The sequence below is a fragment of the Argiope bruennichi genome, chromosome 7 (assembly GCF_947563725.1).
Source record: "Argiope bruennichi chromosome 7, qqArgBrue1.1, whole genome shotgun sequence".
Taxonomy (NCBI): Eukaryota; Metazoa; Arthropoda; class Arachnida; order Araneae; family Araneidae; genus Argiope; species Argiope bruennichi.
Window position 1 is genome coordinate 1,074,441 of NC_079157.1, and position 24,727 is coordinate 1,099,167.

At 32.4% G+C, this 24,727-nt stretch overlaps 1 protein-coding gene across 5 annotated transcripts in view; it reads left to right on the forward strand.

Annotated features, from left to right (window-relative positions):
* LOC129975875 (protein eva-1-like) overlaps nucleotides 1-24,727 on the forward strand; it is a 584,415-nt gene that overhangs the window by 208,682 nt on the left and 351,006 nt on the right. The gene's annotated exons all lie outside the window — the stretch shown is intronic.

Below are 24,727 nucleotides of genomic sequence, written 5' to 3' on the forward strand. Positions count from 1 at the left end.
GATACCTAAAATTTAATCAATCTATACTCATAGAAGAACTCTTAAAAACGCTTTTTTATTAAAATTTGATAAAATTGTAAATGACATCTTATGAATGTTCCTTATTAGCAGTTAACTCTTTGAGAAATAAGATGTCACAATTGTTCCTGAAGAAAAACAATGGAATACAATTAGACTTTCGGTTTTTATTTTCCATTAATTTTGTAAAATTCTAGAGCTTTTATTTAATGGTTTTATACCTTATGAGACTTCTGCTTTAAAAACCCGGTGAAAGTTTTATATTTCACCAGTTTTAATTAATTTTAATTTTTAATTAAATTCAGCGTGTTAATGATTTTTTTTAGTTTATTTGTTTTTATAAAACGTTGTGAAACGATATGTTTTTTTTTTTTCATTCATTTAGTACTCGATGATATATTCGATGTTGCAACGGATTCAAATTATTTCATGTATAATAAATAGTTTTAATTTAAAAACTACTTTTATATAAAATATTATAATGTATGCAACCTTTTTAATGTTTGGTCTTAATGAAAATTATAATATTGATTGAAGCAGACGACTTTTATAAACTGCTGATTTTCCACCTAAATTATTAATAGTTATTACATTAGGACATTTTAATAAATTAATGCAGATTTCGTTCATAAATACTGAAAGGATGTTTACGTTGGAAAGAATGACTGATGCAGGCTTATTTTTAAGCATGATTAAATCTTTAGTTAAATGCATTCTGAAAAGAAGTATTAAAATGAAAGAAAATTTTAAAAACGGTGATAGAGTAAGTTTCAACAGAGAGAAAATAAATGTTTGTTCATTTCTAAGTAATTGAATATTTAATTTATTGTTTGGAATTTGAAAAAGTGGCAATATTTTTCCCATGTCTTATATAATTAATGAGTATGCAAAATTTGAATGAATTTGTTTAGTTTTTTAGTCGAAGATGTGGAACATACATAGCCATAAAGACTTTTATTTACATTAAGATGATTATGATGGGGCTGTTTTCATATTATTATATTACATACAATATTGTTTAAACAAATGCTCCATTTTTTATAAAAATTTGAATTAATTGAAAATAAAGAAATGTTCTCTTACCAATAATTCTTGAAAGAATGTTAATTTCACTTTAATATTTTAAATTGTATTTTTAAATGTTAATTTTGAAGTTTTTACTTTATTTTTGAAGTTTTAGAAGGGGAAAAATAGACTATAAACATTTTTACATCGAGTCATTTGCGTCCGCTCAGTCCAGCAGTGGCAGTTCAGATATCTGCCATTGCTTCAATCCACAACAGAAAATCATATATTGATACCCAGCATCCATACAAACTTTTAATGTAAAAAATGCATTGATAGAAGAAGCATACAAATATTATTTTACCGTTCTGGAATCGTTGCTTTTCCTCATACAGTGGCAGAAATAAAACCTGTTTCTTTAATAGGTTTGCGAGTGGATATTACAAAACAAAGCCCCCGAGATTATTCTTCCACCCAACCGAAGAAGATGCAGTTCTTCAATGCCTTTTGCCAAAATGATACGGCATCTTCTGCACTTAAATATTACTCGATGCATCATCTTAAGTGCAGAAAAGGTGGATATGACCGTTTGGTTAAATAAACGGCACAATGGACCCTACTGTCTTGTTTACCGTAGTAATAAAAAAAAATGTCATATTTTCCTTTTACTTTTGATATGAATGATTCACTATTTATCGTTATTAATCGCTATAATAAATTGATTCATTTGCTAATTACTTTTTAGTTATTTATCGTTATAACAAATATCACTATTTTTGTTGCTTATCATAAGACATATTTTATGGTCATTTATGCTCACTGACGTTCCATGTCAATTCTTATCTTACTGGCTGACGTTTATTCTGAAAAAGAAAATCGATTTTTCAATCAGTTTCATAAAATTTGGAACATTTCTCTGGTTATGAAAATGCGCAATACATATAGTTTTTAGAAGCTCAAATTTAATTTTAAAAAATGTAATGAACAGTAGCATCTATGATACCAACAGATAGAATTCCTTTGCTTTTTATTTCAAATATGTTCTCTTCATATTTTAACACTGACATATAAAATTCTTATTATTGTATTTGTATGACATTTAATACTAAAGGAAAATCGTCACTGTTATGTAAATTCTTATCCCTTTGCAATGTAAAAAAGGAGTAGAGGGATGGAGAAGATATTGCTGGGTCCCGTGCGTTGTAGGAGCTTGAAAGTAAGTCTTCTCATCATTGTTAAATAGATAAAGGTTATGATCTACCAAAATCTGTTCTATCTGACGACCTCTTCTATTAGTGTTATTGTTTCCCCAAAGATGATTGTGGCCTTTCAAATCACCTAGAATAATGAAAGGTTCAGGAAGTTGAGAAATAAGATTATTTAAATTAGACTAATCAATATATGCTTTTGATGGTAGGTAAAAACAACAAACGGTAATCAGTGAGTGCGTGTGGATTCGGGCCGCGACAGCTTGCAGCGGAGTGTTCAAGACCAATGGACAAGACAGAATTCGAAATAAGGAGAACAACTCCTCCTGAAGCTCTTTCGCCTACTTTGGCCTTATGGGGAACATGATAATCATGCAATAATATTATATCATTATATTTTAAAAACGTTTCTTGCCTGGCAATGCAACCTGGTTGATAAGAATTAATTATATCTTTGATATCAGAATTTTTCTGACAGTTCCAAGAAACGAGTGTACCCATAAGTCGGAAGGAAGAAAAAGGGTGAAGAAACAAGAATACTAACTGCACTTTGGTAAGAGTGATGGGGTAGCACTCTATATTTTGAAGAGATTTTATGGATAATTCTTTTTGTGCCAACAATTTGTGGTTACGACTGGTACATAACAACACATTTTCGAAATCTTTTTAAGAAAACACATTCTTTTCTTTTATAGTGTTTCATAATGAAAGCAGTCATTTCTTTTTTCATGCATTTGCATCATTTATAATTCTTTATTGCTTTATATACTTTTTATTTAGTACTCAGGCATCGATGATCTGAATCAGGAAGAGCATCCCAGTTTCATTTAGCAGATTATAATTCTTGGATAAGAGAAATAAATTGTCAACGAGCGATACCCAAACGTTTTATGATTTAGGTAGAGCTGTATTCAATAATTTCTCCTAGGCTCAAATTGAAATTAAAAAGCTCCATACCTTGAATGTGCGCATCGCAATATAATACATTAGATTTTATTCAACTGTCACGCCTCGTGTTTGCGAACGATCTCTCACTGAATATTTTCTCTTCATTCACAGAAGATCCTAAATTTACGGAATAAAGTAAATTTCGAATTAATAAATTTCTGTCAATCCATAAGCTTTTGTCTTTCTCGTTGAAGAAAAAGCGATATTGGGGCTGATTTATTTATAGAAAAGAAATATTTGAAGCTTTTTATTTTGGAAAGAAGTCGGTTTACCTCATATTTTGTTTGAAATGTGTCGAAACGGAATTGAGATTTCCAATTCTTTTCTATCTTTCCCTTTCTGAATGAATGTGTTAATGCAAAGTTTTTTTTAAAAAAATCTACCATCTGTTATGGCAGCAGAAATGAAATATTGTACCATTTTGATTTTCTAAAGAACGAAATAAGCTTTTCGACTTCCGCATTACATTTGCCTTGCATTTATCTTTTAATAGCTTTGATGGTTTCAAATACTAAATTGTATGTCATATGTGAAAAAGAAATTCTACATTGTGGAAGGCTACCAAGAAGACGACTAAAATGCCAAAATAACTAAAGAAATTAAAAAAAAATATGCATAAATAAATGTATGGATAAGGTATAGTTTTATCAGCTATTAACTTCATGAAATTTTTGTGTGCTTGGACAACCTATTATACCGGGTGTCCCATAAATTTGTAAATACTTTAAAAATTCATAAAAATTGAAGGAATGAGTGTATTTTAATTCGGTTTGCGAAACTGTTATTCTCATGAAAGGGATTTTTTTCATAGAAAAACAAAAGAAATAGTTCAAAAATTTGTCGATAGAGGGCGCTAAACACAAGCAAAACATACAATTCTACGGGAAAAATACTTTTATTTGCATGCAAGCAATTGTTTACATGTGTATCACACCAGTACTACAGTACTTGTTCTATGTGTCCGCCATCACCACAAATAACAGTTTGGAAGCTGGAGACAACACTGGTAACTGCATCATACATCATATCCGGATGAATGCATGAAATTTCGTGGCGAATGGCTTCCTTTAGCTGCACTAACGAAGTTGGCCTATGGCGGTACACCCGAGACTTAAGGTAACCTCATAGCCAAAAATCAAGGGGTGTTAAATCTGGTGAGCGTGGGGGCCATTCATGTGTAAAGTGACGGCTGATTATCCGTTCTTCAGTAAAAGTTCTTCTCAAAAATGCCTTCACTTCGGTGTCGATGTGAGGAGGTGCCCCGTCTTGCATGAATGTCACTGTGTCAAGAACATCGTGTTCCAATAAGGACGGTATCACTTCCTTCTGTAACATTTCCAATGTTCCATTAACTAACCATGTCTTCCATCCTGCATTTTTACAGGGCTTTTCAAAGAAAAAAGGACCTACAATAATGGATGCAATGAAACCACACCAAACAGTAACCCGTGGTGAATGCAGGGGCTTCTCAGTGTAAGCATGTGAATTCTCATGTGCCCATATTCTACAATTATGGGTATTAACTGCTCCATGCAAAGCAAAATGAGCCTCATCTGTCCACAATATTTTCAGCAGCCATCGCGGATCATCTTCAATTTTCGCCAAAGCCCAATTTGAGAATTCCAATCTCTTAGCTGTAACATTTGGTAAGAGCTGATGTAGCGATTGCAATTTGTATGGGTACAATTGCAATACACCATGAAGGATACGGTACACCGAAGTCTTTGGTATACCAGTTATTCGTGCCACTTCTCGTGCGCTACTGACTGCACTTGTAGACTGTTCCCTTAGCGTGTCCATTTGCGAAGAGACATCGGGGGTACGAACTGTTGTTAAACGAGGTGCACCACTGCGTGGCCGATGACACAAACTTCCAGTTTCTTCGAAACGGCGTACTAGGGAAACAAGTCCAGCAGGAGTGATCGGACCTGAACCTTTCTTCAATCTTTTCTGAGTCCTAAACTTCCGTAAGGCTTCAGGATTCGTTGCTGACATAAAACAACTTTACCAATAGCGCTTTATCCACCAGTGTCAATATCTTAATACAAACCTTGTGAGAACCTTTAGAAATGATGTGTCAATCACTCACTTTCATAAGACTTTAATTTGCATATTTCCACTGATTTGCTTGTGTGCAGCGCCCTCTATTGACAATATTTTGGAATTAATTTTTTTTTCTGTATCAAAAAAAAAAAAAAAATCCCCCTTTATGAGAAAAATAGTTTCGCAAACCGCATTCAAATATACCCAGTCCTTCAATTTTTATGAATTTTTAAAGTATTTACAAATTTATGGGACACCCGGTATATATAATATCTAAATAATTTTTAGATTACTTTCACTTGTCAAACACTGTTTCAACGCTCGTAATTTGATTGATGCTACCCCTTCATGCCTGTGGAACTTACGCATATTTGTCTCGCCTTCGATGAATGATCCTGCCAAAATGTTATATAAATTGCATGAGAAGTTGAACATGTTTCTTAGCCTATATACGTGATTTTATGAATTCGATGGATTATGTAATGCTGTTTGCTTTGAACACTATGTTCAAACACTATGTTGATCACTATGTTCAAAATTCATGGCTATGCAAAATGAAATCATTAGGAATTTAATTAATTTTTTTATATATATTAACAATCGAACAATCATCAGCGTCCTTAAAGACAATATGTTATGTTACAAGATATCTAAGATATATCAGATTCATTAGTAATGATGTAACTAGGAGTATTACTGCCACTATATATGTTTACAGAAAAGAAATCAAACTGTTCTTGATATAATCCAGAATTCCAGGAGAGGTAGAGTTAACCTCTGACCCCTCCTTCAAAAATTCTGAAATTAAATACAGGGTTAACAAGAAATAAGTTACCCACTTCAGAGGGCTCTAAAAGGCGTTCAATTGATCCAAATGAAATAAAATTTGAGCTACATATTATTGAGAAAATGCACTTTACATTTATTAAATAAAAAATAGTATAAAAATTCACCGTTAGGTGGCGTTGTAATGCACATAAAACCATTTAATATGGTTTATAATTGTTAAATAAAGTAACATTAAAATTGCTCAATATGCTTTAATCGGAGAACCATATTTTCTATAGCCGACCTGAATGAGTCTGCCAAAATATTAAGAAAATGGTGCCGAATGTTGTCCTTCAAATCTAGTAGAGATGATGGCCTTTAGCAGTAGATATTGTCCTTCAAATAACTCCACAACCAAAAGTCGCAAGGGGTGATCACAGGCAAGCGAGGAGGCCATGCGATTGAGAAATGATGGCTGATAACTCATGCTCCTGTGAAAAGCTGTATTAACAATCGCTTTTCACGGCAATCAATTTGAGGTGGTACACCATCCTGCATGAAAATGATGTCTTGAAACCATCCGTGCTGTAGAAGAGTTGATATTACAAAATTCCTCAGCATGTCATGGTACCGTTGTCCTGTGACGGAACAGGTTTGGGTTGCATACGAAATTATCTCTTCAAAGAAATACGGCCCAATTATAAAAGTAGCTGTAAAACCACACCATACTGTCACTTTTTCAGGATGGAAGGGTTATTCTTGGATAACGTGAGGGTTTTCCTCTACCCAAATTCGTCAGTTGTGCGTGTTAACTTGCCCATTGAGGCAAAAGTGGGCTTCATCACTCCACAGAATGTTTCATGGCCAAGTTGTGTCAACCACCATTCGAGCAAGGAACTGAAGTGCAAAGGTTTTACGGATTTCTATGTCCCCGTCCTGCAACAGGCGCACAAACTTGATTTTGCGGAATCTCGTCCTACGATTTCGTAAAATCTGCCATACGATTTTTCGTATAGTTGAATAAGGCATATCCAGAACACGGAAAACAACTGGCAAACTCACACTATTATGTGGCGATTGACTTCTGGCTTCAACGACGCTGGAAGACGGGATTTTTTTCGTCCTCTACTTGGAAGAACGCCAAGTTGCCCAGTTTTTTCAAATTTCTGCATCATCTTGCGTAGGGTACCTGGAGACTTTGGACCTCTTCGAATTTGCTTCATATAATGACATTCCTTTACAGCTGCAACGGAGTTTTGTTGGTTCTGGTAGAACAATTTCACCAGTAGCGCGTTTTCTTGCAATGTAGGCATGACGAACAGAGAAGAAACTAATGTTCTGCAGAATCCGCCTTCTTTCATTCAAAGAAAAATGGTAATAGACATGCGCTGTAACTTAAATTATATTTCACATTTTCAATATGTGCAAATAAATGCAATTTGTGTTACAACGCCATTTATTGGTGAATTTTTGTTTAAATTTTTTTTTAAATTAATAAATGTAAAGCGCATCATCTGAATAATCTGTAGTTCAAATTTTTTCTTATCTGGACCAATAGAAGGCATTTTAGAGCCCTCTGAAGTGGGTAACTTATTTCTTGCTAACCCTGTATAATACACTGAAACTTGATGATGACATATTTCAACTTAGTTCATTAAATGGATGTTAAGATCTCTTTTGTATAGAATCTATGCTCTATGTATCAAAAAAAAATTGGAAAAAGGCAGAAAAGAAATGATCAAGAAGAACATGTTCTTACATTGTTTTAAAGATATCCCACTAAATTTCCAATTGCACGGCATTTTTATATAAAAAATAAGACATTAGAATATTTCTTCAAATAATTTTTGCTGTACTAAACCTTGAGCTTGAGTAAGAAAACAAAAAAAGGAAGATCTTATATTAGACGCCATAAACAATGGATCAATATGCTCATTTGGCTCATCAAAATAGAAAAATCTCAGGTGAAAGCAAACGAATCCTCAGCAAAATAAATGACTGCATTCTGAAATCATTGAATTGACATAATTTGGATGCTAATAATGAGCTCTGATTGTGGAAATCGGTACCAGGATTTTATTTGAAGAAACTATGTAAATTGGATATGTTATGCAGAATTTTGTTTTTCATTTATCTGATTTTTTTAAATTTGCATTTTGAATCATTCTTTATTTAATCTTTATTTTGCTTTAATTTTATTCAGTGTTTTCAATCATTCTCATATTCGACTTTTCATGCAGATTTTTATTTTTTATTTGGTTGATTTTTCATATACGTCCAAAGACAACCATGCAATGCAATGTGGTGAAAGATTCAGGTCAATAAATTATTTAAAAAGCATAGGTGTCCAGGAAGTTGCTACGGTATGAGAATGATGAAAAAAAAAACAAAAAAACAATATATTCAAGTCAAATGCTCTGAATAATTTCAATTACGATTAGCACCCGGGAAAATAAATTAAACAGTTTTCTTCTGACCGATGAAATGCTTTTTTGTTTGTTTGCATTCACATCATTATAACATCAAAATTTTGAATTTGCCCAACATCACACAGAAAAAAATCTATAAAATGAAGCAGTTTCCACTTTGAAAATACAATTTTATTACGAAGAATATCAAATATTAGTCTCATTGCAATGATATGCATTGTAATTTTCACTAACTCTACTCAGGAGCCTTATTGGAATATAGAATACTTACTATATGATTCTAGCTCTTCATTAAGATGACGAAATATACGTTTTAAATATTACTTAAGAACAAATCAAAATTTAAAAATTAACATCCATCAAATTGCGATTGCACTTTATCTCCATATAAACACAGGAATTTTGTTGAAAAAAATAGTATAATGATTTCTCCGATTTTTTATCATTGAAGATAAGATTTACAATTCTTTCAATATCTCGTAGAAATCAATTTTTCTCATTTATTCTGTTTGACACTATACAAAGAATAGCGCATAGCATGATACAGTATGACATAGAGATAAACTGCCTACAAAGTTTTTGGAGAGCAAGAAGATTTGTTCATCTTAACGTATAATATAATAGTGTAACTAAAACACGATCGTTACACATTTCCAATTTTCTCTGTTTACCCTCAATCAATTCCTTGGTAATCAATAGTTGCTATCAACAGATTCTTAAAAGATTTAATTATGCACTTATTCGAATGCGTTTTCAGTTTTATTTTCGAAAATCACTTCCTCAGGGAATACTCGCATCATTTGCAGTCTTATCATCATCAGGATTATTCTTCGAAATGAAGAGCAAATTGGAAGAACGATGAACAATTGAGAGCTTTGAATTATCTTAATTAAGGAATGTCGAACTGCTAAAACTTTAATTGAAATTAAATTAAATTTCGATTTCTAGTATTTAATCTGATTCTAAAATTCTTGGGCAGAAATTAAGGAAAATTGTGCCGCTGAATGTGAAATCTTTGTAGGAAAGAATTTTCCTGCTAGGATTTGAGCGATACTCAGTATTTTGTGTTCTTTATTTTAATCTCTTTTCCAAATAAGTCTTTACTGATGCAAATCAAATCCAATCTTATTAAATGAATAAAATGTACAGTGGCGATTGTTTATAATAATAAATCAAATATACTGAAAATAATATTTCCAAAAATACTTCTATTTTCGGTCAATTAATTTTTTCTCCAAAAGATCTCACGTTTTGAGGTCAATAGTTTAAATTAAAATGAAATATCTACTTTTACTTTATCATCACGTAAGCACACAAGCATCATTTGTATCCCAGTTTTGTTATGATTTAAATGTTAATTTAATTTGTGAAAAAGTTTTCAAATCCTTAAAGTAACGTTTTCTTTTATCCTCTAGCGAATTCATTGGGGAAAAGTCCTTTAGTAATTGTGTATTATTCTTATATTTCACTTTTCTTGACATATCCATTCCATTTTTTAAAAATATTTTGATGAACTTTTTCTTAAGTGATTGAACTTAAATTTTAACTGAAATTATCTAGTGTAAATAAAAAAAAATTGAACAATTAAGCTCGTATTACATCTTTAAATTTTAAAATTTGTTAACATGTCTTCTACATTAGTAAAAGAAATGCTAACAAATTTTTAGAGGGAATCTTCTATCACTCAGACGAAATTTTCGAAAGGAAAATCAAGAAGGCTTTCACAAGCATGCTAGTAGTTAAGGTTTTCTTTGATCAGATTCAGTTCAGTTGTCTTTAAGGATCTTCCATTTACGTTAAAAACAGATACATTCGTTTGGATCTCTTTGATTTCTTAGAAATTATTTATTATATATATATATAAATAATATTTTTAAATAATACCTTTTCAAATATAATAATTTGAAAAAATTTCAGACATTTCGCACCTTTACCTAAATTTTAAGCTAAAAGTTTTCTCCACCAGTTCTTTGATATCATGATCATTTGATCATTTTTTTGCTCGCCTTATGTTTTTTATAGAGTGGTTGAAAAATATAGTCCATTAATTTGTTTAGCATGTATAGAGAATAAGATACAAAATTCTTACAATTATAAAACAAAAGAGAGAGAGAAAGAGACTTTGAATTTCGGTGAATAAATCGTCTGAGACCCGGAAAAATGCATTCTAAGAATAATATGTATATGTCCCTGTATGACTACGTGCGCATGAACATGGAAGCAGAAAGAAATTAAAAAAATTTTATTCCTGAAAATTAGCTTGCGATTCTTATGCCAAATATTATAGTCACGAACCAAAATTTGGATTAATTTCATGAAATTACAGGCCTTTATCTAAACGTACAAGGTCAGTCAAACAGGCACTTTAAAATGTGTCAGATAAGTGCTGAGGATCAACTTTTACTTACGAAAATAAGGCTAAGCACTCGACATGTAACTACTAAAATGATCCATTTTTCGTTCAAGAAATAGATTTTCTGATAAACCCATCCTGGCAAAAATTTATTTTTTAAGTTGGCACTGGAACTGTATTGAACATCGTTTGTTGCTGGAATATGGAAATGTAGAGTGTGAACAACATCAAAGTTCAGAAAACACAATCAAAAATTATCTACTTGCCTCGTCAACACGCCTTTATCTGTGAACCCTTGGGGTTTTTGGAACCGCTCGACATCTTTCAGTATATTGTGTCTGTTCCTTTTCCTATTTCTTTTTCAGCGCTACTCTTGTACCAGAAATATCAGCTGCGTACCAGAAATATTTATATTGCATCTAAGTTGTTTTGTCAAAATTATAGTCCTGTGTACAATTAATAGATCTCTGTAGGCCTGAAATAATTTCAAAGTACAGAGTGTTTTTTGTTTTTTTAACAGACAGTACTCAGAGACAGTACTTGAACTATCAGCCACAAAGCCACCAACTTTTATACGGGGACTATTGAGGACATGGAAAAAAGGAATCTGCGAAAATAAAATTAGTTCCAACAGTTGCCGATAGGGGGAAATGTAGCGCTTTACACTTTAAGACAGCTAAAATTTTCCATAAAACACGGGGAAAAGTTGTAAAAAGCAAAATCCTGATTACGTAGTCGACATCAGCGTTAGTATTTTGAGTTATAAAAAAGAATCGGGGCATTGAAAATTATTTCAAGTATCAGTTGATTTGTAAAATGCGTCTCACTTTAGCACAGTGTGCATTACTTGTGAAGCTATTTTATCTTAATCAATTCAATGCAACGGCCGCTCTTTGCAAATTGAGAAGTCGGAACAATTTACATAAAGGACTTCTATCAATTAATCCCGTGAAAGCAAGGAATAAAAAAAATTGAAAAAACAGATTCTCTCGCAACTCGGCCTGGTAGAGTACCAGGCCGAGCACGTGGAGTTGCCCAACAACTGGATGTTAGGGCTTCAACAGTATAGAAAATTTTGAAAAAATCTTCAATTTTATCCATGTAAAATTAGCCTTTTGTATGAATTAAAACGTATAGATTGTGATCTTCGATTAACCTTTGCTTTGAAATTTCTTGCCAGGATGGAGGTCGACGAGGCTTGGCCTTGGACAGTTCTCTGGAGTGATGAGGTCTATTTTTATCTAAATGGGACTGTTAACACTCAGAAATCTAGAATTTGGGCATTTGAACAACCCCATGCATTTCAAGAAATCTCACAAAATTCTCAAAGAGTAACTGTTTGGTGTGCTTTTACAGCATATTTTATCATCGGACCATACTTTTTTGAGAATATTACCCAAGCAGCATCGCAAACCTGTTCCATAAACGCTCAAAGATATCATGATATGCTGAGTAGTTTTGTTTCCCCACAACTTCAGCGAAGGCAATGCTTAGATAAAATTGTCTTTATGCAGGATGGAGCCCCACCACATATTGGTCATCCGTACTGCAACTGTTGCGCCATCTCTTTACAGAAGAAAGAGTCATTAGTCGCTGTTTTCATGTTGTATGGCCACCTCACTCCCCGGATCTAACCTCATGCGACTTTTTTTTTCTATGAGGTTATTTAAAATCGAAGGTTTATCTTGGTGGAGTCGCGAACTTATCAGTTTTAAAGGAAAACATAACACAAACTGTTATGAACATGCCTCCTGAAATGTTCCATTCAGATGTGAAAGTGCGGTGTACAGAATGCAATGCTTAGTTCAAGAAAATGGAGGTCATATTGAAAATAGCCGATGTCTTACCAGGGAAAGCGATTTTACTGTATAAAAACAAAAGAACAAAGAATAAAAAGAAAGTCGAATAAAATCTCCTTTTTTAAAAAAGTTGTAACCGTTTACAGAAATTTTTTACAGTTTATTTCGAATAAAGCACAATTGTTTAAAAACTAATTCTTTGTTATTCATTTATCTGTTTACTGTAGCTTTTAAAAATTTTATCGTGTAGTTAAACTTAAAACATAGATCAAAAGCGCAGCATTCCCCCGATCGGCAACTTTTCGAAGAAATTTTTTTTCGCGGAATCCTTTTTCCCATGTCAACAATAGTCCCCGTACAAAATTTGGTAGCTTTGCGACTAATAGTTCGAGCTACAGAGGTCTATCATTACCATCGTTTAAAAAAAACACTCTGTACATCATGAAACGCTTTTTACGCTGCTCAATTGATTTTCTTCATGAAGAGTGTAAATAGAAGGCAATAAGATGTAACGGAAAAATGGTAACAAATTCACGAAGAAACTTAAAAAAAAAAAATTATTTCTCTTAAATCAACGGGAAGAATTATTTTAAATTTTATTAATAAAAATCAATTATTCTTAATTGTGGAAATTTAAAGAGGAAAAAATTATACGACAGGGAAGAATGTAAAACATTTAAAAAAAATTTCTGCTATTACGTGTTTCAAAAATATGCGGGATGTCATTATGGTTAAGAAATAAAATAGCGAGAAAGTAAAAGCTATAAACCATCTCATAAAAAAACAATTTCCAACGTATTTAAGGAACGTTTAAGGATTAAACCATAAAATTATCCTGATAGGTAGATTCCTTTTTGACCACATTTATAAGCGACACATTAAAGTACACTTTTAAATGGAGATTAAAATCATTTCAACTAAAAGTAAGTAAAAGAACAGAAGCAGAATAAAAAAAATGAAGGAAAATGAATTTTAAATAATTAAAGGTCTATTGCTGTCATGACAAAAAGGGCGGGGGGGGGGAGCAAAAAGAGAAAGAAAGCACCAATGCACGCTTGATTAGATTTCCACAATTTCTGTCTTTCTCAATAGAGTGGGCACCTGAAAATATGAAAGAAACTGTTTGAAAAACAATGAAGAAATATCTGCATTGAAAGCAGATTGTAGATAATTGCTTATGGTCTCCAACTCATTTTGGTGTTCAAAGGAATTAAAAATTTCATTCCGGCGTCCTGGCATATGGGTAGCGCGTCTTCCCCGTGATCTGGGTGTCCTGGGTTCGAATACCGGTTGGGGCATGATTTTTCTTCATCTGTTCTATCTGTGAGATGTGTGAATGTGTCCTTCTGTAAAATGGGGCTGTGCAAGCGAATATGATGCGTGAATAGCAAAATCGTACTCTTGGCCCTAGTTGGCGCTACTAAAAACAAAAGACGCTCTCTCCCGGCTTAAAACCGCTGATTTCGAAATCAGCGGGCTTGTCCATGGCAAGTGACATCAGAAACAACAACTATTTCATTCCATCATTAATAAACGCATAGTGTCATTCTTGCAAGTTTGGACATTATTCTAGATATTACAGATGAAAGTTTCCTTAAGGGCTATCAGTTTATCAACATATTTGATAGAAAATTATTATTTCTTCTAAAAATAATAAAAATAAACTGTTCATGTTCTTATGGATATTCCTCCAAGGCCAAAAAAGCTGTAACAATAGGTGTATAATTCTCTAAATTGAAAAGCTTTCATAATTTCTTATTGAATATCAGTTTTGAAATTTATTCTCAGTGACAATAATTTTCAAATATTCTGTTTCAAAAAGTCATTAGAGTTGCATCAGTTACTCTCATTAGTTTATCGAACGAAATGAGATTAATGATACGTTTAATGATACGCGAAGCATCAGTAGTTTTCTTTATTAAAAGTTTGTCAAACGTTGAGAAAATTATCAATCCATAAGTAGACTTATTTATTCCATAGTCAAAACTCATAAACTTGACTGCATTAAAATATTACATTTTATTGATGAAAGCTGGATAATAAGTGCTCTTAAAACGGAGAAATCATAGAAGGCCATTACTGAAACATGCGATTATGTAGCAACCTGTTTCACTGCAAATCTCATCCACTCAGCCTAACGTTATTTGGAGTTATTTATTCTCTTCATTAGTAAATCCTAATCAGCCTTGATGGATATATACACAGCAGTCACTCATTTTTATCCTGCGGCACTTAGTGAAACGTTTTCCAATGGAACAAAGAACCCCATGACGTCACGGTCCATAAATCCCGGACATCATTGCGTCTAACTCTATTAAACGTCGCGAAGAACAAGAGCGAGCTGTCCAATGAGGCTTCGTTAACTACCTCTCTTAATTACGTATGCACCCGAGTCGAACTGTCGCTAATCACCGGAATTAATAATTTCTGACGGATTGCCTGGTGTTTGCTCCCTGCTGGGGATTGGAGGCACAAATCCTTTGGATGGAGAGCAGTTATTAATTATTGCTTAATGTCGCTTGGCATTCGCATTGCTAATCGTTTGATGAAATATCGATGGATGTACATCGAGTTGCCTTTCATCGCATTTCGTTCGGATTTGCGACATGTGGCAGGGCGCCGATTTTAATCGCCCCCTCCTCGTGAATATTAATTGCAGTGATTACGCTCCACACTAATTGGTTGCGAAGGATTGGTCTTTTTTTTTGTACCATGTCAAGCGAACGGGTATCAAAGTTAAATCAGTGGATGAAATGTATTTCATTTGGAATTTTATGAGTGGTTTATGAATCAACTGTCCAAGCAAGCTAAGCAGATATTCTATGAATTGCCCAAAAGACTGACTTTGCACAGTTGAGTGATTCTTAAACTTCTTACCACCGGTAATCTCAAATGACGCAAGAAAAATAAAATCATCATATTGTGTTATTCATGTCCCAAATATTTTCTTAGGACACTGCCATTTAAATTATTATTTACTAACCATTTTAATTAAAATATAGGCCCTGGTAATTTCCTCAATCATTCTTTTTTTGTTAAATAAAAAAGAAACCAGAAAAACGCCATACGAAAGATTATTCTAATTCATTTTCGATTTTCACGATTCCGCTGTTCTTGAAAGCAACGTTTCAACAAGCTCTGATGTGATCTATGGATATAATCTTGTCCATCATTTTCAATACAATAAAATGATTTGGAAAGCCCTTCCTTGTTTTTCCACTAAGATCGCTTTCTTTAGGATCTAAGTGTTTTTTTCCATGATTTGGAAGTCAATAGATTCTACTCAGTAATTGCTAAAATTTCATGAAATTAAATTCATTTTTAATAAAAAAATATGCTAGCGCTCTTTAGGATTTATAATTATCATTCAACACTAATACTCCCTTGCAAAAACTATAAAAATGATAGAGTAGTAATCGAATATTTTGCAATTTTCTTAATTTTTGATAGGTTTTCATTGGAAAGAAACGGAAGCACTGGCTGAAAATACATATTAAACATATTAAAAAAAATTTCAGTAAGTCTGAAATATCTGAGATATCTATCGCTGTGAGATATTCAAGGATCCACTATAGATTTGGACGTCACTAGAAAAAAAATTTCCTGATGAGAAGGCCTCTTTGTTCGACTGTCAAGGGATATAGATCCTGACGCCCATCCTTGAGCGAAGACCGGGCAGACAGATAGCACCCCCTCCCTCTTTCTGCCAAGCCGATTTGTAGTCGGCAGAACATGGAAACAGCCCCCGCCTCATACTTCTTCTGAATTCTGGGTTTCTTTTCAGAACGGCAGGAAAACCTGTCTTTCCAAAAAAAAACTCTTCCATCATCATAAGGGAGCATTTCAAAGCACCTATTTTCTTGTTACTTGAAAATAACAATAAGTGAAAACAGGATATGGCATATCTTTGATCAATAATTTTTTCTATCTTCATGAACATGCAATTATCAAAATATAACATATAATCTTTCAAGTTTAGGAATAAAAAGGAATCAAAGAATAAATTAAGTAAAATAAAATAAAACAGTAGTAAAAAAGTAAACAAATGAAAGAAAAATCAGCGGGAGTGACTCCCCAAAACGCTCTCGTATACTTCTAATTTGCGTTTTGACCGCTTTCTTTGTTCTAATGAAACCCAATCTAATAAAACCAAAATCTGGCACAGAACTAAAATTGCAGTCGCAAAATCACACACCATATCTGACAAATTTCAGGCACTGCATTTACGGAGTATCGCTTTTAGATGATTCAGAAAGTACACACCAACAGATGATCAATCCCTTTCGGGTAAGTTTTTCAATTTTCTACCAAGTGGAATTCAGTTTTTCAATGTAATCCTTTTAAATATCCTTTGTTACAATTTTTTTAACGTAGTTTCTTACCCACTATTTCCATTATTTTTACCAACCTACTAATGCAGTTTAACCAAGGTTAGATCTTGTGCCACTAAAACTCACATTCATGCATCCATCCCCTTTGGTTTTGGTCGACACGCATCCACAATGTATATGTTAAATCCGTATACCAAATTTGATAAAAATCTACACATTTGGTATTAAGAACCGTATGCAATGTTTCCTTCGTCTAGAGTTTTCTTTGTCATGGACAGACGAATAAACATGTTTTAAAAATGTGTTTTTCGAATTCAGATAAATCCAAAATATCAAGATTCGACAAAATCTATAGTTTTAATTTTTTTGACGAATACAATACTATCTCTGTACTTTATGAAAGCAAGAATAAATTAACTACAGATATAAATGAAAACAATGTAATCAAGCTCTGTTGCAATGTCATTTGCTAAATCAATCATATTGTATTTATGATTCTTTAAAATTCTATCTCCCTAAGAATTATTACAATACATTTAGCTTGATAAACTAGGAATTGCTTGAAATTATAAAAAGCCAAATACACTTATGTTACACCATTGAACTGGACTTGAATCTGGTTACTACTGTGCCATATTTACTACCCTGATTATAAATGTGTGTGGGATGTGGTTGGGGTATCAAAACTTATCTTGATACCATCTTTTCCAAAAAAAGAGCCTTTACAAATTGCTACCGTATCTGGTCATTCTCGGACTCATCTAAGTGATATTAGCTGTCTTCATCAACAATAACGCCATTTTGGCTTAATCTACAAGTTTTTTTTTAATTCTCTTTTGGGAACCTAAATGCAGAGTTAATTATAGCATATGTAGAAACAAATTTCACAGATGACCAAATGACGGCACTCTTGCTTACAAGACATCTCCAGTGAAGCAGTACCTTGTCAAGGAATTCGGGAATTAAATAATTGGGAATGGCGATTTTGAGAATTGGCCTTCATGTTCACTTGATCTAACTCCATTGAACCTGCCGTTTGGTACTTGCCGTTTCAGATATCCTATGAGTATATCTAAGCGATAGATGTATACGACTTCTACACAAACATTACAGGACATTAAACGATGCATTACATATGTTCCAACGTATCACCCTTTATACTCCAACGTGTGCAATGTGAAATCGAAACGAGGATCCAAATGCATAATGAAGCTGAGGGTGAGAAGTTTGAGCATCTCAAATAAAAGTATATTATCATAACTAGTTGTATTTTCTTCTTCAAATCGTTTTGTCATTTCACAATGCAGGAAATCATGAAAAAAAAACCGATGAGCGTTTTAACCTTTTTATTCTTCGCATTGATGTCCACGATCTATCTTTTCGTACTAATCGATGGATGTTCAATGTCTTTGTAAGAATTTTTTTTTCTTATTTCGTTCTGTTTACGAGATAAAAGTGCTATCTCCGCAGTTTTCAAGCAGGTGGCACAATAGGCAGTTTCATTCATGGCTACTTAGACACCACAGCCATTCCGAAGTTAAGAGGGTTTCGAGTGGCTTAAGTAGGGTTACTATATTTATGTACATTGTATATACTAATGATTTGCTACTAAGGTCTCCTGTTTTTGAAATGGGCTGTTGCATAAGGGGACTATATTCATATTCTGGAATAACTAGATTGGTCTAAAAGGTTGCAAAAAAAATCGTCGTCAAATTTGATTGTACTCTTTAACTTTTGGGCCAAAAAGATATCAGAAAGCCAAGTACTTATCAATAATGCATGCCTCAATACATAAATACCCCAAGTATTTCCAGTGACGCTAGACTTTGCGGTAGTCATTATCGGGCCTCAAACAGGCCAGATAATGACTACCGCAAACAGTTTGTTACAGTTATGTAGTCACATTCCCATCCCAAAATCTAGTAATACTCTTAAAGGGGGTTATGGGGTGGTTATGATTAAAGTTCCACGTTGAAATAGTCATAAAAGGAAAACTACTGGACCTAATGATATCAAACTTAATAATAATGTAAAGGATGTCATTGAAATGTCTTTTCTGCTTCTAAAAGTTCAAACACTCCCCACCAAGGGAGAAATGGCGCTGTATGCAATATTGTTAAACAAAATAGGGCATGAAGACATCGGTTTAAAATGTGTTTAATCGTTTCTGAAACGTGTTACAAAGCATGTTCAGTTGTGTTTTATTTCAAAAGCACTGTTTATGGTGATAATCTAAACATCTTTGGCGGAATTGAAAGATGTGATGCACCGAGTTGTACGTAACGTTCTTCCTGATACGCCAAGAGCTACTGGTGAGAATCAATAATGCGATGTAACTTACTGTCACAAAATGGACGTGTTGCTTGTTCAATGTGGATGCCACATTGTACAAGCTTTGTAACTCGTTTCAGAAACGATTAAACACAATTTTAAACCGATGTCGTCAAATTTTTTAAAACAATTTCTCCCCTGGTGATGAGTGCTTGAACTTTTTTGGTAGAAAAGAAATTCCCACTACTTCGTTTATATTATTACCAAATTTTATAACATTTGGTCCAGTAGTTTTCCTTTTACGATTATTTCAAAGTGAAACTTTAATTATAACCACCCTGTATGTAATGCTCACTTATGCTGCAATGCTGTTTGAAATAAAAATGATCAAATTGCCAATATGCTGCCCAACATTTCTGGAAAATGAATTTATTTGCTAGGTAACTTACAGAAAATTTGAAGCATTTTATATACAAAGTATACTCAAACAATGAATATTTTATAAGCCTCGAATACCTACTATTAACAAGACTAGATGATTCTACAAAACAAAACCAGGAATTAGCAATTAGGCGTATTCTCGGTATCAGAAATAAAAAGACGAAGGAGTAGGGTAATTTTTTTTTAGATTTTTTTAATTTAATTTCGAAGTAACCGATTATATTGATTTCATTGATTAATCCAACTATGTTGCAACAGAGTCATCTCTTTCAATGCATATAAAAGACTGAGCGCCCTGAAAGTAGTGCGCAAATAATATCAATTTCTAATACCCATTTTCGTGAAATTTAAATAACGCATGCAATCTGCTGAACGATGTGTTTAAATAATATGAAGCTGTACTGAAAATGTGTGGGGAGATTGCAAGAGATAATATTTTTATGTCAAATTTCACTCAAGGAGGAAGCTTCCAACGTTTAACAAAAAGGGAGCAGTATTATTCTAACGCCTAGTGTTCAATATGCAAAATGTGTTATATACATTTCAAAATTGTAATTTTTTGTTCTAATCTATATTCTGACTGCATGAAATTAAAAAAAAACAACATTAATTTTGTTAAAAAATGAATAAAAAGTTAAATTAAGTATTTACTATAGAATTATCATTAAATATAGGATAATATATTAAAAAATTAATCTCAATACTAATATCTAAAAATAATTTTCATAATACAGAATTTTAGAAAATCCTGTATCTCCAGTTTTAGTTGTCAGATGGTCATGGTTAAATATTGAGAAAAACTGATTAGAATTTTTATTGATTCTAAATGAATTTTTATTCAAAATTTTTATTGTATGATAGCAAACATTTTAAAATTGCTCCATCAAAAAAGTTTTTTTTTTTTCAATTTTTTATTGTCAAAGGGCCACGTCTAAATACTGAGCAATATTGAAGAAAATGTTTTTAAGTTCTAACTGACCTAGCTACTACGTCATAATCCATTTCGTGGAAAAAATGAACTATTTTTTACACATTTTGGTCCAACTTATTCCACCAGTCAACTCTAGGAGAATGCAAGTAGCTAAAATGTTAACACTTATTATTAACGATTACTGTAACGAAACTATTAAATATTTATATTCGGCTCGGTTTCCTGTTTATTTAACTAATGCTCTGCTTAAAGTGGAAATACTAAGTATTGCACTGAAGGATGCAGCAAGAATTGCTGGGAGGGTGTTTTCTGAATGTTTTGAAAAGAGCAGAGAAGAGTTACACCCATTCTCTCTCATAATCATAGCTAGGGCAGAAAAAAATGATCTACGATGCAATTAAGTAAATATTTCAATTTCCGGCATGTCAAAAACAAACAAGGGTATTCATTTGTAAATAGTAAATGAAAATGCATCCCATTTAATATATATAATAAAAGTTTCTTTTTCATCATTTGAAAGGCTATTTCTTTAGCATCGTGAAATGTGATCTTGTTTTCAGATGGACTCTTATGATAGATGCGAGGGCAGAAGCATTTTTATACCAACCATGTTCTTACCAATATTTACTAGCTCGCATTGAATGGGACATGTTTTTGCTGATATATGATCTGTGACTAGATGCATCTTTTCAAGTATCGTGTGATCGTTATGCCTTAAGTCAAGGAGGAAAAAAAAATGGAATTCAAAAACATGATCTATTGAGAAATCGCTTTGCCTTTCAAAATATACTATAATCTTTGAAATTCTGGAATATTCTGTAAGAGCTGAATAAAGCAGAAATTCTCATGACATTCTACATTTTGACGATTTTATGGCCAAGTATTTTTTTTTTTAATGAATAGAAAATTATTTATCTTGCAAACGGCCTTTTGTGTTCTGATCTCTCTTACAAAGACATTCTGCGGATTCATTTATTACTCAAAATTTACAAGAAGTAACAAATATGAATGCATTTAACAATATTCGGAAATTCTTCATCAAACTTGGCTTTGAAAGAAATGTATAAAATTTCAATTTCATATACCTTGAATCGGGGTGCGCTGCCCCTCATTTTAGAACTAAAAATATTGTAGTGAATAATAAATCAAACTGCTACGAAAACAAAAACTATGATTGACCGTATTACTGCACAATTAGCATTTTTACTCATATTACGATTACAGAGGGATCCATGGAAAGAAACAAAGTTTCGTTTAAAATATAAAACTTTAAAAGCCTTTCTTTAAAGTAAAAGCCTTTAAATACATCTTTTACCAAATATTTGTAAATGCACTGAAGTGAGATGATTTATATTTCTTTGACCTCGAAGGGAAAAACTATTACATAGCTGAATCAGCAGCTCTAATAGACAAAATGATAGGTATGGATAATGAAATGAATTGTAAAAATATCAATGTAAATGTAAAATCTCAATGTTAACTGTAAAAATCAAATGGTAAATGCAACCATTATTAATGAGCGGAATAGCCGAGACCCCCCCCCCTTCCTTCCAGAGTACCACCCAACCTCTCAAAACACGCAGAAACCAGGAGAGAAGTTAGAGTTATAGAACAGTCAACTCACAAATATCACATTTAGGTGGTAACTTTAAGTTTGAAGTTTATTTTAAGATATATCATCAATTCATCAATTATTCACGTTACACATAATATATTTTATATATGTAAATTTAGAGTATATGAGGAAAAAGTAAGTTTTTTTTGTCCTCTGAGAAGCTTTTTACTATTTTTAATATGCCATATTATGTAACTCCCATAAAATTTATTTCATTTAATCCACTAATATGCATTTAAATCCATTTATATGAAGTGGGAAGAAGGATAAAAGGAAAATGTGATGCGCCCTCTCGTGTAGAATGGAATATGGGAAACGCGGAGTCAAAGTCATAACGTAGAATTCATTCACTGAAGTGATGGAGATTTTACACACTTTTGAAAAGCGTTTTAATTTTTTAATTGAATAATCTATTTAAGGATGAATGTTTTGAAACGCATTTACCTCTAAATGTGATATATTTTTGATAAAAACTGCGGAAACTGGGATTTGCGTTTAAACACCAACATTGCAGCCTGACTCATGTCTCGTGCGATAGATACTTCATTATATGTTTAACAAATTATTAAAATTAAATCATAACCATCCGATTGATTACTTTTAGGAAAAGATATATATATATATATATATATATATATATATATATATATATATATATATATATATATATATATATATATATATATATATATATATATATATATATATATATATATATATATATATATATATATATATATTACTGTCAGATGAAAAAGTATGCAATAGTCAGGAATGTTGACTGATATGAGTGTAAAGCAGGACCTCATGGATACCATAAAATGGGGGGATCTAACAAATCGATACATAGAACTCTTTCAACTGGTTCGCGAAAATCCTTTCTACCTCAAGAAACAAAAAGTCATCGTAGATTTTCTTGGGATATCTATAAAATGCAATGAGCAACATGATGAATGACGAGAATGTTGAATTAGTTAAAACATTTTCAGTACTTTGACAAAAAAATACGGTTAAGAGCTTACATTTAAAATATTTAGGAAAGGAGAATCAGTATGAAATATTGGTATAAAATAAAATGATTTTTATGTTAGTAATTAATTATAATTTAACATATCACTATACATAAAATATCATTCTTTTAAAACTATCTCTAAGTTGGTTTCCCTGACAGTTTGCCTAGATCACTTTCTTTAATCCAGAAACATTATATTTCATTAGATTTGCAAATATAATCTTTTAAAACTCTTTTTTCCAGTAAATATAATAATTAGAGAAAATCTGATGTTTATCTATTGGTGAATAATACTCTCAATGCATTCATATTGCAATAACTGAACTCTGTTGATTTTTTTAATTTTTTTAAACGTAAGGATAAAAAAACTAAAAGGTATAACATATACATGTGTTACGTTTCACAATAAGATATTATTTCATATTCTGATATTTTATACTAAATTCCAAAACACATCTCCATATTTAAAAGCGCTGAACAAAATAATGGTAACCTTATTGAAAAACGGCTATGGGGAAATGTTCACATCTCTGAGGATTAATGAAATACATTTTTAATGCTTACGAAATGAAATTTGCAAGATTCTGAATACTTCCTGATAATTTTATTTTTTGTAAAAATTTATTATTATTATGACCAAAATACAAAATGAATAGCTAATTGCGTTCATCGATATTTTCGTTCGGTCGTTTTCTTTCTCACCACATCTTTTGCATTTTATCTCTAGAACATCGCTCTTGAATGTCCAGCAATAGCTACCCTAACATTTCCTGACACCATTTCTTTTCATCACTTTCTAATTGTTAGCATTGTCCTGAGGAATTTTGTTTTCAACTCTGATAACCACACAATTATTTGAGACAAAGGTGAAATGAGCATGGAATGAGACCCTACAGAGACATATGAAAACCTAAATATTCGTAACACGTGAACGTCTCACCCGCCAGCATTTGTAAGTGTACCCACACTTATTTCCAAACGATTCTGAATAGACACTTTTAAAACTATCCCACGCTGTCTTCTTGTCAGTCTAAGAGAGTCTAGAAATTTGTTTTACTTGAAAGTTTCTCTCAGGTTTAGACCAACATTATCCTATAATATGCAACAATCCTATTTCGCATGACTTTTATCGACGGAATCTTGATTTATTTCGAACAATTCTCCTTCTTATCACATGTTATGTACAAAGTTGTTTATTAGTTCCAGCTTGATGATTAGGGGAGAGATTAAATACTTTTTAAAATCAAAGAACGGCTCAAATTGTGTCATTTTTCCAAGAAGAAGAGTTTCTTTTGCAGATCATTCTTTTTTAATGATCCTTTTGAATGCTGATCATTACTCATTTATCATTCAATTTCTATTACACACGAATCTACATTACTTGGTTTGTCCCAAGTACAGTCCCCAAAACAAAGTTATAATTTTGAAATCTCACCAAACTTTACAATGAAATTTTCTACAATTTATAGATTGATAAAAACTGTCCTATTTCTGTATGTTTTTTCACGTAAGGAGCGTGCCTAGTAGGAAAGGAAGGACGTGCGTTTCCTTTATG